At 60.6% G+C, this 10,000-nt stretch overlaps 1 protein-coding gene across 1 annotated transcript in view; it reads right to left on the reverse strand.

Moving 5' to 3' along the window:
- Positions 1 to 10,000, reverse strand: part of LOC144481637 (zinc finger and BTB domain-containing protein 4-like) — a 91,288-nt gene that overhangs the window by 75,404 nt on the left and 5,884 nt on the right. Inside the window, exon 2 of the mRNA XM_078200771.1 lies at positions 9,019 to 9,159. The gene's annotated coding sequence lies outside the window, so the exon portion shown is untranslated. The remainder of the gene's footprint in view (positions 1 to 9,018; positions 9,160 to 10,000) is intronic.

Raw genomic sequence — 10,000 nt, forward strand, 5'->3', positions numbered from 1 at the left:
CACTGACCCTCTGACAGTGTGGCACTCACTCAGTACTGACCCTCTGACAGTGTGGCACTCACTCAGTACTGACCCTCTGACAGTGCGGCACTCCCTCAGCACTGACCCTCTGACAGTGCGGCACTCCCTCAGTACTGACCCTCTGACAGTGCGGCACTCCCTCAGTACTGACCCTCTGACAGTGCGGCACTCCCTCAGTACTGACCCTCTGACAGTGCGGCACTCCCCCAGCACTCACTCTCTGACAGTGCGGCACTCCCTCAGCACTGACCCTCTGACAGTGCGGCACTCCCTCAGTACTGACCGTCTGACAGTGCGGCACTCCCTCAGTAATGACCCTCTGAGAGTGCGGCACTCCCTCAGTACTGACCGTCTGACAGTGCGGCACTCCCTCAGTACTGACCCTCTGACAGTGCGGCGCTCCCTCAGCACTCACTCTCTGACAGTGCGGCACTCCCTCAGCACTGACCCTCTGACAGTGCGGCACTCCCTCAGCACTGACCCTCTGACAGTGCAGCACTCCCTCAGCACTGACCTTCTGACAGTGCAGCACTCCCTCAGCACTGACTCTCTGACAGTGCGGCACTCCCTCGGCACTGATCCTCTGACAGTGCGGCACTCCCTCAGCACTGACCCTCTGACAGTGCGGCACTCCCTCAGCACTGACCCTCTGACAGTGCGGCACTCCCTCGGCACTGACCCTCTGACAGTGCGGCACTCCCTCAGCACTGACCCTCTGACAGTGCGGCACTCCCTCAGCACTGACCCTCTGACAGTGTGGCGCTCCCTCAGCACTGACCCTCTGACAGTGCGGCACTCCCTCAGCACTGACCCTCTGACAGTGTGGCGCTCCCTCAGCACTGACCCTCTGACAGTGCGGCACTCCCTCAGCACTGACCCTCTGACAGTGCGGCACTCCCTCAGCACTGACCCTCTGACAGTGCGGCGCTCCCTCAGTACTGACCCTCTGGCAGTGCGGCACTCCCTCAGCACTGACCCTCTGACAGTGCGGCGCTCCCTCAGCACTGACCCTCTGACAGTGCGGCACTGCCTCAGTACTGACCCTCTGACAGTGCAGCACTCCCTCAGTACTGACCCTCTGACAGTGCGGCACTCCCTCAGCACTGACCTTCTGACAGTGCAGCACTCCCTCAGCACTGACCCTCTGACAGTGCAGCGCTCCCTCAGCACTGACCCTCTGACAGTGCGGCACTCCCTCAGCACTGACCCTCTGACAGTGCGGCGCTCCCTCAGCACTGACCCTCTGACAGTGCGGCTCTCCCTCAGTACTGACCCTCTGACAGTGCGGCACTCCCTCAGCACTGACCCTCTGACAGTGCGGCGCTCCCTCAGCACTGACCCTCTGACAGTGCGGCTCTCCCTCAGTACTGACCCTCTGACAGTGCGGCACTCCCTCAGTACTGACCCTCTGATAGTGCGGCACTCCCTCAGCACTGACTCTCTGACAGTGCGGCACTCCCTCAGCACTGACCCTCTGACAGTGCGGCACTCCCTCAGCACTGACCCTCTGACAGTGCGGCACTCCATCAGCACTGACCCTCTGACAGTGTGGCGCTCCCTCATCACTGACCCTCTGACAGTGCGGCACTCCCTCAGCACTGACCCGCTGACAGTGTGGCGCTCCCTCAGCACTGACCCTCTGACAGTGCGGCACTCCCTCAGCACTGACCCTCTGACAGTGCGGCACTCCCTCAGCACTCACTCTCTGACAGTGCGGCACTCCCTCAGCACTGACCCTCTAACAGTGCGGCACTCCCTCAGCACTGACCCTCTGACAGTGCGGCACTCCCTCAGCACTGACCCTCTGACAGTGCAGCACTCCCTCAGGACTGACCCTCTGACAGTGCAGCACTCCCTCAGTACTGACCCTCTGACAGTGCGGCACTCCCTCAGCACTGACCCTCTGACAGTGCGGCACTCCCTCAGCACTGACCCTCTGACAGTGCGGCCCTCCCTCAGCACTGACCCTCTGACGGTGCAGCACTCCCTCAGCACTGACCCTCTGACAGTGCAGCACTCCCTCAGTACTGACCCTCTGACAGTGCGGCACTCCCTCAGCACTGACCCTCTGACAGTGCGGCACTCCCTCAGCACTGACCCTCTGACAGTGCGGCCCTCCCTCAGCACTGACCCTCTGACAGTGAGGCACTCCCTCAGCACTGACCCTCTGACAGTGCCGCGCTCCCTCAGCACTGATTTCTGACAGTGCAGCACTCCCTCAGCACTGACCCTCTGACAGTGCGGCGCTCCCTCAGCACTGACCCTCTGACAGTGCAGCGCTCCCTCAGCACTGACCCTCTGACAGTGCAGCGCTCCCTCAGCACTGACTCTCTGACAGTGCGGCACTCCCTCAGCACTGACCCTCTGACAGTGCGGCGCTCCCTCAGCACTGACCCTCTGACAGTGCGGCTCTCCCTCAGTACTGACCCTCTGACAGTGCGGCACTCCCTCAGTACTGACCCTCTGATAGTGCGGCACTCCCTCAGCACTGACTCTCTGACAGTGCGGCACTCCCTCAGCACTGACCCGCTGACAGTGTGGCGCTCCCTCAGCACTGACCCTCTGACAGTGCGGCACTCCCTCAGCACTCACTCTCTGACAGTGCGGCACTCCCTCAGCACTGACCCTCTAACAGTGCGGCACTCCCTCAGCACTGACCCTCTGACAGTGCGGCACTCCCTCAGCACTGACCCTCTGACAGTGCAGCACTCCCTCAGGACTGACCCTCTGACAGTGCAGCACTCCCTCAGTACTGACCCTCTGACAGTGCGGCACTCCCTCAGCACTGACCCTCTGACAGTGCGGCACTCCCTCAGCACTGACCCTCTGACAGTGCGGCCCTCCCTCAGCACTGACCCTCTGACGGTGCAGCACTCCCTCAGCACTGACCCTCTGACAGTGCAGCACTCCCTCAGTACTGACCCTCTGACAGTGCGGCACTCCCTCAGCACTGACCCTCTGACAGTGCGGCACTCCCTCAGCACTGACCCTCTGACAGTGCGGCCCTCCCTCAGCACTGACCCTCTGACAGTGAGGCACTCCCTCAGCACTGACCCTCTGACAGTGCCGCGCTCCCTCAGCACTGATTTCTGACAGTGCAGCACTCCCTCAGCACTGACCCTCTGACAGTGCGGCGCTCCCTCAGCACTGACCCTCTGACAGTGCAGCGCTCCCTCAGCACTGACCCTCTGACAGTGCGGCGCTCCCTCAGCACTGACTCTCTGACAGTGCGGCACTCCCTCAGCACTGACCCTCTGATAGTGCGGCACTCCCTCAGCACTGACTCTCTGACAGTGCGGCACTCCCTCAGCACTGACCCTCTGAGAGTGCGGCACTCCCTCAGCACTGACCCTCTGACAGTGCGGCACTCCATCAGCACTGACCCTCTGACAGTGCGGCACTCCCTCAGCACTGACCCTCTGACAGTGCGGCACTCCCTCAGCACTGACCCTCTGACAGTGTGGCGCTCCCTCAGCACTGACCCTCTGACAGTGCGGCACTCCCTCAGCATTGACCCTCTGTCAGTGCGGCACTCCCTCAGCACTCACTCTCTGACAGTGCGGCACTCCCTCAGCACTGACCCTCTAACAGTGCGGCACTCCCTCAGCACTGACCCTCTGACAGTGCGGCACTCCCTCAGCACTGACCCTCTGACGGTGCAGCACTCCCTCAGCACTGACCCTCTGACAGTGCAGCACTCCCTCAGTACTGACCCTCTGACAGTGCGGCACTCCCTCAGCACTGACCCTCTGACAGTGCGGCACTCCCTCAGCACTGACCCTCTGACAGTGAGGCACTCCCTCAGCACTGACCCTCTGACAGTGCCGCGCTCCCTCAGCACTGATTTCTGACAGTGCAGCACTCCCTCAGCACTGACCCTCTGACAGTGCGGCGCTCCCTCAGCACTGACCCTCTGACAGTGCAGCGCTCCCTCAGCACTGACCCTCTGACAGTGCGGCGCTCCCTCAGCACTGACCCTCTGACAGTGCGGCACCCCCTCAGCACTGACTCTCTGACAGTGCGGCACTCCCTCAGCACTGACCCTCTGACAGTGCGGCGCTCCCTCAGCACTGACCCTCTGACAGTGCGGCTCTCCCTCAGTACTGACCCTCTGACAGTGCGGCACTCCCTCAGTACTGACCCTCTGATAGTGCGGCACTCCCTCAGCACTGACTCTCTGACAGTGCGGCTCTCCCTCAGTACTGACCCTCTGACAGTGCGGCACTCCCTCAGTACTGACCCTCTGATAGTGCGGCACTCCCTCAGTACTGACCCTCTGATAGTGCGGCACTCCCTCAGCACTGACCCTCTGAGAGTGCGGCACTCCCTCAGCACTGACCCTCTGACAGTGCGGCACTCCATCAGCACTGACCCTCTGACAGTGTGGCGCTCCCTCAGCACTGACCCTCTGACAGTGCGGCACTCCCTCAGCACTGACCCTCTGACAGTGTGGCGCTCCCTCAGCACTGACCCTCTGACAGTGCGGCACTCCCTCAGCACTGACCCTCTGTCAGTGCGGCACTCCCTCAGCACTCACTCTCTGACAGTGCGGCACTCCCTCAGCACTGACCCTCTAACAGTGCGGCACTCCCTCAGCACTGACCCTCTGACAGTGCGGCACTCCCTCAGCACTGACCCTCTGACAGTGCAGCACTCCCTCAGTACTGACCCTCTGACAGTGCAGCACTCCCTCAGTACTGACCCTCTGACAGTGCAGCACTCCCTCAGCACTGACTCTCTGACAGTGCGGCACTCCCTCGGCACTGACCCTCTGACAGTGCGGCACTCCCTCAGCACTGACCTTCTGACAGTGCGGCACTCCCTCAGCACTGACCCTCTGACAGTGCGGCACTCCCTCAGCCCTGACCCTCTGACAGTGCAGCACTCCCTCAGTACTGACCCTCTGACAGTGCGGCACTCCCTCAGCACTGACCCTCTGACAGTGCAGCACTCCCTCAGTACTGACCCTCTGACAGTGCGGCACTCCCTCAGCACTGACCCTCTGACAGTGCGGCACTCCCTCAGCACTGACCCTCTGACAGTGCGGCACTCCCTCAGTACTGACCCTCTGACAGTGCGGCACTCCCTCAGCACTGACCCTCTGACAGTGCGGCACTCCCTCAGTACTGACCCTCTGACAGTGCGGCACTCCCTCAGCACTGACCCTCTGACAGTGCGGCACTCCCTCAGCGCTGACCCTCTGACAGTGCGGCACTCCCTCAGCACTGACCCTCTGACAGTGCGGCGCTCCCTCAGCACTGACTCTCTGACAGTGCGGCACTCCCTCAGCACCGACCCTCTGACAGTGCGGCACTCCCTCAGCACTGACCCTCTGACAGTGCGGCACTCCCTCAGTCCTGACCCTCTGATAGTGCGGCACTCCCTCAGCACTGACCCTCTGACAGTGCGGCACTCCCTCAGCACTGACCCTCTGACAGTGCGGCTCTCCCTCAGCACTGACCCTCTGACAGTGCAGCACTCCCTCAGTACTGACCCTCTGACAGTGCAGCACTCCCTCAGTACTGACCCTCTGACAGTGTGGCACTCCCTCAGCACTGACTCTCTGTCAGTGCGGCACTCCCTCAGCACTGACCCTCTGACAGTGCGGCACTCCCTCAGCACTGACCCTCTGACAGTGCGGCACTCCCTCAGCACTGACCCTCTGACAGTGCGGCACTCCCTCAGCACTGACCCTCTGACAGTGCGGCACTCCCTCAGCACTGACCCTCTGACAGTGCGGCGCTCCCTCAGCACTGACCCTCTGACAGTGCGGCACCCCCTCAGCACTGACCCTCTGACAGTGCGGCACTCCCTCAGCACTGACCCTCTGACAGTGCGGCTCTCCCTCAGCACTGACCCTCTGACAGTGCGGCACTCCCTCAGTACTGACCCTCTGACAGTGCAGCACTCCCTCAGTACTGACCCTCTGACAGTGCGGCACTCCCTCAGCACTGACCCTCTGACAGTGCGGCCCTCCCTCAGCACTGACCCTCTGACAGTGCAGCGCTCCCTCAGCACGGACCCTCTGACAGTGCGGCTCTCCCTCAGCACTGACCCTCTGACAGTGCAGCACTCCCTCAGTACTGACCCTCTGACAGTGCAGCACTCCCTCAGTACTGACCCTCTGACAGTGCGGCACTCCCTCAGCACTGACCCTCTGACAGTGCGGCCCTCCCTCAGCACTGACCCTCTGACAGTGCAGCGCTCCCTCAGCACGGACCCTCTGACAGTGCGGCACTCCCTCAGCACTGACCCTCTGACAGTGCGGCACTCCCTCAGCACTGACCCTCTGACAGTGCGGCACTCCCTCAGCACTGACCCTCTGACAGTGCAGCGCTCCCTCAGCACGGACCCTCTGACAGTGCGGCACTCCCTCAGCACTGACCCTCTGACAGTGCGGCACTCCCTGAGCACTGACCCTCTGACAGTGCGGCACTCCCTCAGCACTGACCCTCTGACAGTGCAGCGCTCCCTCAGCACTGACCCTCTGACAGTGCGGCACTCCCTCAGCACTGACCCTCTGACAGTGCGGCACTTCCTCAGCACTGACCCTCTCACAGTGCGGCACTCCCTCAGCACTGACCCTCTGACAGTGCAGCGCTCCCTCAGCACTGACCCTCTGACAGTGCGGCACTCCCTCAGCACTGACCCTCTGACAGTGCGGCACTTCCTCAGCACTGACCCTCTGACAGTGCGGCACTCCCTCAGCACTGACCCTCTGACAGTGCGGCACTCCCTCAGCACTGACCCTCTGACAGTGCGGCACTTCCTCAGCACTGACCCTCTGACAGTGCGGCACTCCCTCAGCACTGACCCTCTGACAGTGCGGCACTCCCTCAGCACTGACCCTCTGACAGTGCGGCACTCTCTCAGTACTGACCCTCTGACAGTGCGGCACTCCCTCAGCACTGACCCTCTGACAGTGCGGCACTTCCTCAGCACTGACCCTCTGACAGCGCGGCACTCCCTCAGCACTGACCCTCTGACAGTGCGGCACTCCCTCAGCACTGACCCTCTGACAGTGCGGCACTCCCTCAGCACTGACCCTCTGACAGTGCGGCGCTCCCTCAGCACTGACCCTCTGACAGTGCGGCACTCCCTCAGTGTGGGTCTAGATTGTTGTTGGGGGGGTGGGGGTTCAGGTCAGCCTGTTCGAGCAGCAGCTTGGGTACGGGGTTGAGTTTGGGGCTGCGATGTTACTCTGTGCTGCTGGGATTCTCGGGAAGTTGATCGGGAAGCTGTCGGCAGCCGGAGCACAGGAAGAGTCCAGAATGTGTCTGACTTCCCGGCACTGTGAGCCCTGCTTCTCGCTGGGAATCCATCAATAAGCCATTAACACACAGTGACGCTTCCAGTCTGTGATTCCAGTCATTATTGAAGGGTGAAGGGGACGCACTAATGCATCGCACTGAATCACTAAAGCTGCCTCTCAGGCACATCTCTCTCTCTCTCTCCCTCCCCGCATTCTCTGCCACATCCAGGACAGACAATTCCGTAAGCAGCAGCCCCCCCACACCCCCCACTCCCCCCCTCCCCACTCGAGTGGGACCTCCCTTCGAGGTATCAGCCCGCGCGGCTATTCGACTGCAGTTGTCACCACCAGCCCGCCCGTCCTTCGCCAGCCAGAGAAACAAGCAGCCAGACGCCATTCCCTCCACACCTCCCTGTCCCCCAGAGCGGCCAGACTCGGTCGCTACTCATACCCCCCCCCACCACCCCCCCACCCCACCGCCCCCCACACCCACCTCCCCCGCCACCCCACCCTCTGGGTTCCGGGGGTGTGAGTCACTATCCGTGCCATCTGCAGCACATCACACTGTCTCTCCCCGCAGTTATAACCTCAGAGCAGACCTTCCATTTCAGCACACACGCATGCATACACAACACGCACGCACAGCACACACACATGCATACACAACACGCATGCACACACACAACACACACGCACGCACAGCACACACGCATGCATACACAACACGCATGCACACACAACACGCACGCACAGCACACACACATGCATACACAACACGCATGCACACACACAACACACACACACAACACACACGCACGCACAGCACACACGCATGCATACACAACACACGCACGCACAGCACACACACATGCATACACAACACGCATGCACACACACAACACACACACACAACACACACGCACACACAGCACACACACATGCATACACAACACGCATGCACACACAACACGCACGCACAGCACACACACATGCATACACAACACGCATGCACACACAACACACATGCACAGCACACACACATGCATACACAACACGCATGCACACACAACAGACACGCACGCACAGCACACACACATGCATACACAACACGCATGCATACACAACACGCATGCACGCACAGCACACACACATGTATACACAACACATCCGTGGGCACACACACAACATGCATGCACACACACAACACACGCACACACACAACACGCGTGCACGCACTCAACACACATACACGCAACACACACATGTGCACATGCAACGCACACAACACACGCGGCCACACACCACATGCACAACACGCGTGCACACACAACACACATGCGCGCACACATACACACATAGCTTGCACGCACATGCAACACACACGTGCACACACACACACAACATGCATGCATGCGCACAACACACATGCACGCACATGCACACACAACACACGCACGCACACATACATATGCACACACACACACATACAACACATGCGTGCACACACACTGCGCACAACGCACACACACACACATACACACAAACACGGGTGGACACATACACACGCAAACACACAACACACATACGCGCGCACACACATAACAGGGGTGCAGAGGGGGTTAAAGCTGATCTGCAGAGGAGTGGAAGCTGTACCAGGTTACAAACAGGAGACACCGACATCTTAAAACAAGAATCATCCCCGACAGATTCTGTAAACGGCAGGAAGAGAAAGAAAGCAACCTCACCTTGTGCAAGTGGGCTGCGTGTTCCCCCGTGCTGCTGTCCTGTGTGTGAGTGTGACGGGAGCTTCAGTTTATTAATTTCTGTAGTTGCTGGCTGCTCCTTGGTTCAAAGCGACCCAGGGAACCGAGGTGACGGAGTGGAGCCTGTGGGAGAATGGGAGGCAGCGAGAGAGAGAGAGAGAGACACACACAGTTAGTTCAGCGGTTAAGGATTGTTGCTACGTTATCACTAAGCTCTGCGCAGGGCTTGGAATAAACAGCAAAACGCTGGCCACTCGGCACTCTTGTTTACGTTTTGGGGGTGCCGTGGGAGGGGGAGGGGCTTTAGGAAAACCTACGGTGAGCCCCTCCCCCCCCCCTCCCCCCCTGGACTCCATCGCCTTCCCGCTGCCCGCCTTTGCATTGCCAAGTAGCGCCAACCACCCGACCCCCCCAATCACCACCCCTTCACACCTCGATCCTTACCCACAGGCTCACGCGCGGCAGAGGGGAGAGTGGGTGGGGAGGGCGGGGAATGGAGGAGGAATAACCCCCCTGCTGGGGCAAGTGGAGGAATAACCCCCCTGCTGGGGCAAGTGGAGGAATAACCCCCTGCTGGGGCAAGTGGAGGAATAACCCCCCTGCTGGGGCAAGTGGAGGAATAAACAACCTGCTGGGGTAAATGGAGGAATAACCCCCTGCTGGGGCAAGTGGAGGAATAACCCCCTGCTGGGGCAAGTGGAAGAATAACGCCCTGATGGGGTAAGTGGAGGAATAACCCCCTGCTGGGGTAAGTGGAGGAATAACCCGCTGCTGGGGTAAGTGGAGGAATAAACACCCTGCTGGGGTAAGTGGAGGAATAACCAACCCCCTGCTGGGGTAAGTGGAGGAATAACCCCCTGCTGGGGCAAGTGGAAGAATAACCCCCTGATGGGGTAAGTGGAGGAATAACCCCCTGCTGGGGTAAGTGGAGGAATAACCCCCTGCTGGGGTAAGTGGAGGAATA

Source organism: Mustelus asterias, chromosome 31 (assembly GCF_964213995.1).
Source record: "Mustelus asterias chromosome 31, sMusAst1.hap1.1, whole genome shotgun sequence".
Lineage (NCBI taxonomy): Eukaryota > Metazoa > Chordata > Chondrichthyes > Carcharhiniformes > Triakidae > Mustelus > Mustelus asterias.